The sequence below is a fragment of the Octopus bimaculoides genome, chromosome 2, assembly GCF_001194135.2.
Source record: "Octopus bimaculoides isolate UCB-OBI-ISO-001 chromosome 2, ASM119413v2, whole genome shotgun sequence".
Lineage (NCBI taxonomy): Eukaryota > Metazoa > Mollusca > Cephalopoda > Octopoda > Octopodidae > Octopus > Octopus bimaculoides.
Genome location: NC_068982.1, coordinates 38,448,924 through 38,457,453, shown reverse-complemented (window position 1 = coordinate 38,457,453; position 8,530 = coordinate 38,448,924).

Sequence of the window (8,530 nt, the reverse complement as noted above, 5' to 3'; positions counted from 1 at the left end):
GGGTGGTTGATTTCCATATTCTCCTTCAACTCTTTCAAATTATTCCGTAGTTACTACAATATTACCAAAACTTTTTCTGATTTTTCAAATAGTTAATGTTGTTGCAATAAGTTTAATTAAAATAATGTTAGACTCTGGCTTAGCCAAAGAATGGACAGCAGTCATGACTCCCCTTTTTTTAAAGTAAAGTCTCTGATATTGGTGGAAAGGAGTTTCAGAAAAATTGTTTTATGAGTTGTTGCAGTAGAAAGTAGCACAACAATCTATTGAGTTACATTCAAAACAGAAACCAGTCCCAAATGATTGTAACAGAGTTGACTCAACTTGTAACGTAGCAAGGGAAAGGGCGAGGAGGTGGTCCGTCCCAAGTGACGTTTTTATGGGAGCAGCACTTTTGAGACTGCTGTATCAGCCTGTATGGGGACAGAGGCGAAAGCAACAAACTTAAATGTTGCCCTGCACAGCTATATCAGTGAATTCAGTTAAAGGCAGCCACGAGCCAGGTGGTGGTGTTTAACTGGATGATAGATTACGTCTACCATTTGAAAGTAGGTTGAGTCAATTGAACGGGGTTCCACGCTACCTCTGTCAACTTGTGGAGTCATTTTGTGATATCCATTTTAGACTTCCAAGTTTGCGGTGACGGTTTATTTTATTAGTAAATGCTTATATTGCAAGAACAACAGATGGCTCACATTAATCAATATCTTGATCTATCACTTTGGATTTCAATGTTTATGCAATGCTAGAGGTGTTTTGAATTATTGATTTCTCATTTTGTTATTACTAATTTGAGCTTAGGCAATGAGCAAGCTGAATTGTTAGTTTCAGAAAAAAATATGCTTCGCAGTATTTCTCCTGACTCATTACATTCAGAGGTCAAATTCAGTTGAGGTGGACATTTTCCTTTCACCTTTTTGGGGTTAATAAAATAAGTACCAGTTGATGTAATCAACTTTCCCCTTCCCTAAAAATGCTAACTTTGTGCCAAAATTTGAAAGAGTTATTGCTAATTATTTCACTTCTTATTAAATGAATTGCTAAATACTATCATTGTCATCATAACTAGCATCCCTGTTATTTTATGAAAGGCATTCAATGGCAGAATCACTAGACTGTTGAACAAAATACTATGTTGTATTTAGTTGCCACTTCATGTTCTGACATCAAATTCTGCTACAGGTGACTTTTGTCATTCCATCTTCTGAGGTCAATAAAATAAATATCAGTAACATATTGAGATTGATATAATTGGTGGGTCTCTCTCCTCAAATTTCCGGCCTTCACCTTATGTAAGAAATTCTGCTTTGCAATATTTGGTTAAGGTGGCATGCTGGCAGAATCATTAGCACACCAGGTAAAATGCTTTGCAGCATTTCATCAATCCTTACGCTCTGAATTCAAATTCGGCTGCAGTCAACTTCATCCTTTTGGGGTCGATAAAATAAGTACCAGTTGAGCACTGGAGTCCCCTTTCCCTAAACTGCCAAAATCTGAAACCAAAATTTATTTACATCTTTTTACCTTCTGAATTCAAGTTTACTCTTTATCCTTCTGGTATTGATAAAACTATGTAACAATCAAGTCTTGGGGTTGATTGAATCAACTACTTATCTAAAATTTGTAACCATAGGGTACCATACAAAATGTGTTGGGGTATTTATGTTTATCTCCATTCTGAATGCAAATAATGCAGAAATTAACTTCATCCTGTGCTTCTGGCATTGATGGAATACTTACCAGTCATGATGGGATCAACTGAATTGTCCTTGTCTTGTGTCAATCTGAGAAACCTATTATTGTTGAAGGATGGTATATTAGCAGAATTGTTAAAGGGTTTGAAAAAATTCCTTGCAGTATTTGTTCCAGCTCTTTACATTCTGGATCCAAATCCCACCAAAATTCACTTTTTCATCCTTCAGGCGATTGATAAAATAAAATATGGGGTAACAGCACTAAACAGAGACTGAAAAGAGACTAGAAAGCAGATGCTGCAAACTAACACCAGAGACAGGTCCCTCTTAAGATATTCCCATCATTGTTCAATGACTAGTTGTGCTATTTAGTGGTTTGCTGTAAATAAAATATGGGTAACAGCACTAAGCAGTGATATGTATGGACAAACTTGTTACCAGTTCAAATTTGCTTGAGGCATATTTGATTCCATAAGAAAGCCATTCACTGTATTTTTTTGACAGAGAAAATTTCTTGCTGAAGACAAGTAGGTGTAAATACACCAAGTTAGTTCACAATGCTCTCTAACCAGACTGTTGGATGCATACATTTCAGAGTGGTTATCTCCTGCTTTTACACCTATTTGTTTACAGTGAGAAAATTTCTCCATGACAAAATACAGTGAATGGCTTTCTTATAAGTTTGAACAAGCCTCTCAAACATATTTGAACTGGTAACAAGTTTGTATTTATAAAATAAAGTATCAGTCAAGTACAGGGGTCTATTAATTGAATGACCCTTCTTTTCAGATTTCTTGCTAATCTACCATTCTAAGAAATATAAACATCTTTTATATTGGAAGTTTTACTGATAACTTTGAGCCCTTTCAGTCTAACCAGTCCTGTTTACTGACACATATAAGCACACTATAAATGACTGAGAATTAATCAAGGGAGACATTTCTAGGTGATCATTGATGAAAACTTAAGGGTGCCTCAAACACACTGCTATTGTAGTTAAGGAAATAAAGACCATAGCTTATTAATAAAACTGTACAACAAAAATAAACATAGTTTTATGTGTAGATCACGAAAATGGCAACCGTTTATGGTAATTCAGCTTTTTAATATTAGGGTATTTTTACAACTTCAATTTTTTTTTTATTTTTCAGATTTTCAGAGAAAAAAACTATAAACTACTTGCAAATATTTAAATTTTTAATTAGAATAAACATTGTATTAAAATGCCAAGAGGGCAGTGTAGAATCACCCAGACAAATTTTGTTATATCTGTGGTGCTGTAGCATTCCAGAAGAATGCAAGAAACATTGCACCATTGGTAAAAAGACAGTATTACTTCTATTTTGGAGTCAAGATAAGAAACCAAAATAAAAGTTGGGCACCACACACATCTGTTGTACAAACATGTACCAATGGTCTTTGGGAAAGTCAAGAAGTATGCAGTTTGGCATTCCAATGATTTGACGTGAACCACAAGACCACCATTCTGACTGCTATTTCTGTCTTGTAGATGTTAAAAGTGTTTTTATTTGCATTAAATTTAGAATATATTTATCTAAATATATTTATTCTTATTCAATACAATAAATATAGGAAATGCCACTATATAGTTTATTTTCTTAACAAGCATAACAATGAAGAGTGCGTCATTGGTGATGTATCTGAATCTGAAATCCGCCATTCGGCCAGAATTCCAATAGTTGCGGTACTTGCAAAAATAGTTTTATCCAATACTAGTGAATCAGAAGAGAACTGTGAACAAGATGAGTTGTATTTGCCTGCAACCCCTAGCATAGGACTGAAACCCCTAGCATAGGACAAGTTAAATGATCTTGTTCAAGATTTAGGATTAATGAAAATGCAGAGCGAGTTACTTGTTTCTAGGCTAAAGGAAAGAAACTTGGTAACTCAAGATGTCAGCATTACAAAATTTTCTAATTAAAATTAGAAAATCACACTTCAAGGACCAGTCCTAGTCATACTATAGTTATGCTCAATGTGTCTTACAAGAAAACAATGGAAAAATCAAAAAGCCTTAAACAAAAATGGAAAGACTTCAGAATGAAAGATTTATTGATTTTTACTGGCTGGTATATTTATAACAATATAAGGAACATATATCTAGTTCATAAATGTTTCTTTAGATTATTTTTATTTACAATTAATATTTACAGTGATTAAGATTATAAAAACATGTACACAGACAATTAACTATTAATAATTTATGGTAATATGAATGGTCTTTTCCCACCAATTCAATTTCAAAGGGGACAACTTACTTTAATATTAGTTTAAGTTCAACAGTAACTAAAGTTGCACTCAGATATTATAGAACAAAACCAGAGTTAATGATGAAAACAAAATTTCTTTCATTTAATTTGGTAACAGCTTTAACAACTTGGATACTTCAAAATTACATCTAAATATAATGTTAAACTGAATAGTTAAATATAAATTGTTGAAACAATCAATGTGCATAAAATTATTCACAGAATTTCAATGCTGTCATAATCATAATTGAGTAAATAAAACTTTCAGCTTTCAACAGGAGTTACTATTCAGCCACTACACTGCATCTATGATAAAGCAGTGAACTCTAAAGATTACTTCAATATACCTAGGGGCAGTTTATACACTAAAGGATGACCAATTCAATAAGAGATTCAAACTGACAAGGAATAGGCAGGAGATGTTATAATTTTAAAAATTTATGCTTGAATCACACCATTTGAAACAAAATTAGGTAGAAACAGATCATATATGCCTTCACAGTCACTTCACTGCAGGCACCACAACAATAAATAAAAAGTCAAGAGGCATGCAGAGCACAAATGTTTGAAATATATTAAGACACTCTAAAAATAAATTTAACCATTCAATTAAAAATATTTTTTTTTCATTTTTACACTTAAAATATTTAATGATGAAAATTACCTAAAACACATAACAAAGAAAAAATTATAGTTATTTGTTTGTTTCAGCTTTTAATCCACAGATGTCTCTAAGCACTGACAGATATACATCTAGAGGACTCAGGGGGGAATATTTTGAAAGGAATAATCAACTTACAATTCCTCGTTATCTACACGTTTAGTGTCAAATGATTGATAACTATTTATTAAAGAGTTCTATTCCAATGAATTATTAGTATTAGCAGTATTTTGATAACTGACAAAATGCATAATTTAAATGTATGATTCCAATATTACATTAAAGTAATAAATTTCAAGAAAAAAATTAAACTAATTAATCGTTAGTTAAAATTTACTAAAGTTTGGTGAAGATATTTTTTCTTTCAACAACATTTAAGTGTTGATCAAAATGTATAACTTATAAATAACTAGAGGCATTAACTTAAAAATAAACAATGATTGAGATAATCTCATTAAAAAAATTACGTTTGGCCATTTTATATAAATTTGTAAAATATTTCATATATTTAGTGGTCAGAGATGAAAAGAAAAATTAAATACATAAAATATTTCTATCTCTTTGTGAGTCTATAGTCTAACAAAAACTTGATTCAAAAATTTTGTTCAGTTGTTTTAGGTTTTAAAGAATTACAAGTAATAGACTTGTCTGTTTAATGACATTGAAAATAAAATTCCAACAGAAAAATCATGTATACTTTAGGATGAAATGATAATTTCTTTGGTTAAAAATGTTGAATATTTTTTCCCCACATGTATAACAATTATACTGCGAGAAATTAATTGGAAAATCTCTCATCCCTACATTGCACACAGGAATTCAACTTTACAGAACTGATTAAGGACTCGATGACAAGATTTTTGTCCTCATTGCCAATCAATCTAAAGAAATGTTTGAATAGACATTCAATAGTTATACTGAACTCATTTTAATCAACTTTAATCATTGTCTGATTTTATCAGTACACTTTTAAAAGAACATTGATTTCATTTTACATTAATGAATGATTGTTTCTCCCTCAGCATACTCTAAATTTTATTAGTGTTCTCTTAAATGAAGAGAACTAAAACAAGTCTGCAATTCTGACCCTTCCAAAGGACAAAATTAGAGGTTTTAGTTCAGATAATTTAGAAGAATAAATCCATCAACAACAGAAAATTTGTGAAAATATTTAATACCAGCAACAAAAAAAAGAAGTACTAATCCTCTCTTCCTTAACATGCAAATAATTTTTATTTATCCATAAAAATGGATATAAAACAAAATTCCAGAAACTTAACTAATAACAATTGTCACAATAATGTTTTATTGATATGAATTTACTTATTGAAATTTGATTGGCAGAGCATGATTAAAAGTTAACACAAATACCTAGATATAATATCAAGTTACTAAACATCTTCAGTAGACCAAATACACATGCATTTTATAAATCATCAATTCTTAAAACCTTAATTTCTTAACCGCATGATAAATATAGTAACAGGAAAAACTAATGTAAAAAAGTTTGCTCAATCAAATTCATTATAAATGCTATCTCACTGCTTGCTGACTAATAATAGAAATAAAATTATTCCAATTTACAAACCAAGATTCTTATCAAAACGATTATTCAATAATCATAATGCAAATTTTCAACATGATTTTAATATACAGCTCCTAGTTATGTTAGTAGATATCTCGAGATTTTAACCACAGAAAAAGGATAGAAACTTAGAGGATAGGATAAGAACAATAAAAGAAAATCTCTTATACATTGAATGTCATATCTTTCCAAGATACAGATAATGTACAATACAATCCTCATTAAATTAGATACTAGTCACCAATATAGGCAGATAGGCAAGCACACAATAAGGAGCTTTATCTAGAATGCTTAATGATCAAAATATATTTGCCATAAAAGACCAAACACTATATCTCTTCTCTACAATGGAGGACTAATAATTAGATTAATTCATAAGGTAACTGGTAATTAAAAAAATTTTTTTTAAGTAAGCTGAACAATAAATACGACGAAAAATTACATATCACTTTGAAAGACTACATAAACAGTGAACGTTGTATTTTTTAATAACAAGATCAAAATTAAAATTGTAATGAACAAGAACAACAAAATCACAATCTGAGTGGAGTAAAACAAATATCTATCAGTAAGACTTAACACTGAATGAATTAATAAAGGGAGGTAGTCTATATACAAATACACACACATGATATAGTCAACAAGGGAATTTACGGAATGTGATATGAAGTGAAAAAAGAGCAAGACAAATTATCTATCAAAATATTTGAAATTTTAATAAATAAAATGAGTATTTAAAAATATAACATTTTTATTTTGGGATAATGAACGAAAATACCTTTATAACCATATTTTTGTTTTTAGACAAAACTTTGTTTAAGCATAAAGCAGTCTATTTTACAGCGCTTGCATCCCTTATCCCCCACAGTTTAGGATTAGACAAAAAGATTCCATCCAGCTAACATTTCAAAAGTTTCAATTAAAAAAACGATAACTTATTGACTATATTAAAAACAGAACCAATCTGAACTAGTGTACTTACAGATCAACTGAGAAAATGAGAAGAAAACCAGCTCCAGATAAATTTATATTTTAAGAATTGATTAACCAACACTTTTACTAAACATTTGGCAGTGAATTTGATTTCCAGAAAAGTACCAGTTTATATAAAATTTTTATATTAACTCTATGAATATATTGCAAAAGGCACAGTATCAATTTATAAATACTAAAAAGCTAAGAAATAAGGCATTGTTTTTTTTTAAGTAATGCATGATTTTAATTGAAATACACAGATGAAACACGATGATCTGTGTCAATTCACTAACTGTAGAGAAAATTATATAAAAACATGAGTGGAATGGAAATTATTGAAGTTTCAAGACTTACTTTGCTTTTAGACTAATTTCTTTCTAAACATTTCATAAGAATTGTATATTTGATGAGTAACATCAAATATAACATTTTGCTTCTTTTTTTATCCCCTTATTTATTTATTTATTCCATTTTTGCCATCTTTCATCCACCCAAAGTTCTGTAAGTTATATCATGTTCTAACCACTTTGTTAAATTACTTTGAAGTATGCCAATAAGTATAATGTTGTAGCAATTTTATTCTGAATTCATGTTTCTATGCTGTGATAAATTTCGCAAATCTGAACACTTGCATTTTTAAGTAAATTAAAAAGAAAATTGTTTAAGGCTTAATAATAACAATATTGTACATTATTATAATGGAATTGCCAAACATTGGAAGAAATGAAATAACCACTTCTATAAAATAATTATAACGTAATTGTTGGGATTTCCTCTAATTTACAACTATACTGAAAAGAATTTCAGTATAGTCGTTCATCTAACACCCCATGCTAGCATGAGCTGGATGAAGCTACAGTATTGAAGCTTTCTTAGTCATTACTCTTTAATATCTGCGATTTTATCTTGTCCACTTTTTGCTAAAAATTCTTTGTATTCCATCTCATTTCCTATATTTAATTATGACTTTTTATAAGAATATACTTCCAAGGCAAAAATATTGCATCAATTAAAATTTGCCTCATAAATGTACAAAGAAAACTTTATATATTTCAACCAGATTTCAAATTTATATCAGGATAACAACTAATCACTACCTCATAGAAACAAACATGGTGATTTTTTCTTTTATTTTTACTTAAATGAGGTAGCATGATTGCTATTTCATTATTCAATGCTAAAGTTCTTTATAACATTCAAAAAAAAGGAAATCCTCTTCTAAACCAATCTTTCAAAACATTCAGCTTATCAAAAGCTTACAGTAATATTTTTTCCCTTGGGATAAAATTTCAGGTAATTTAAAACAGGTTCAAATAAATGAGAGAAAACATTATTTAAGAATATG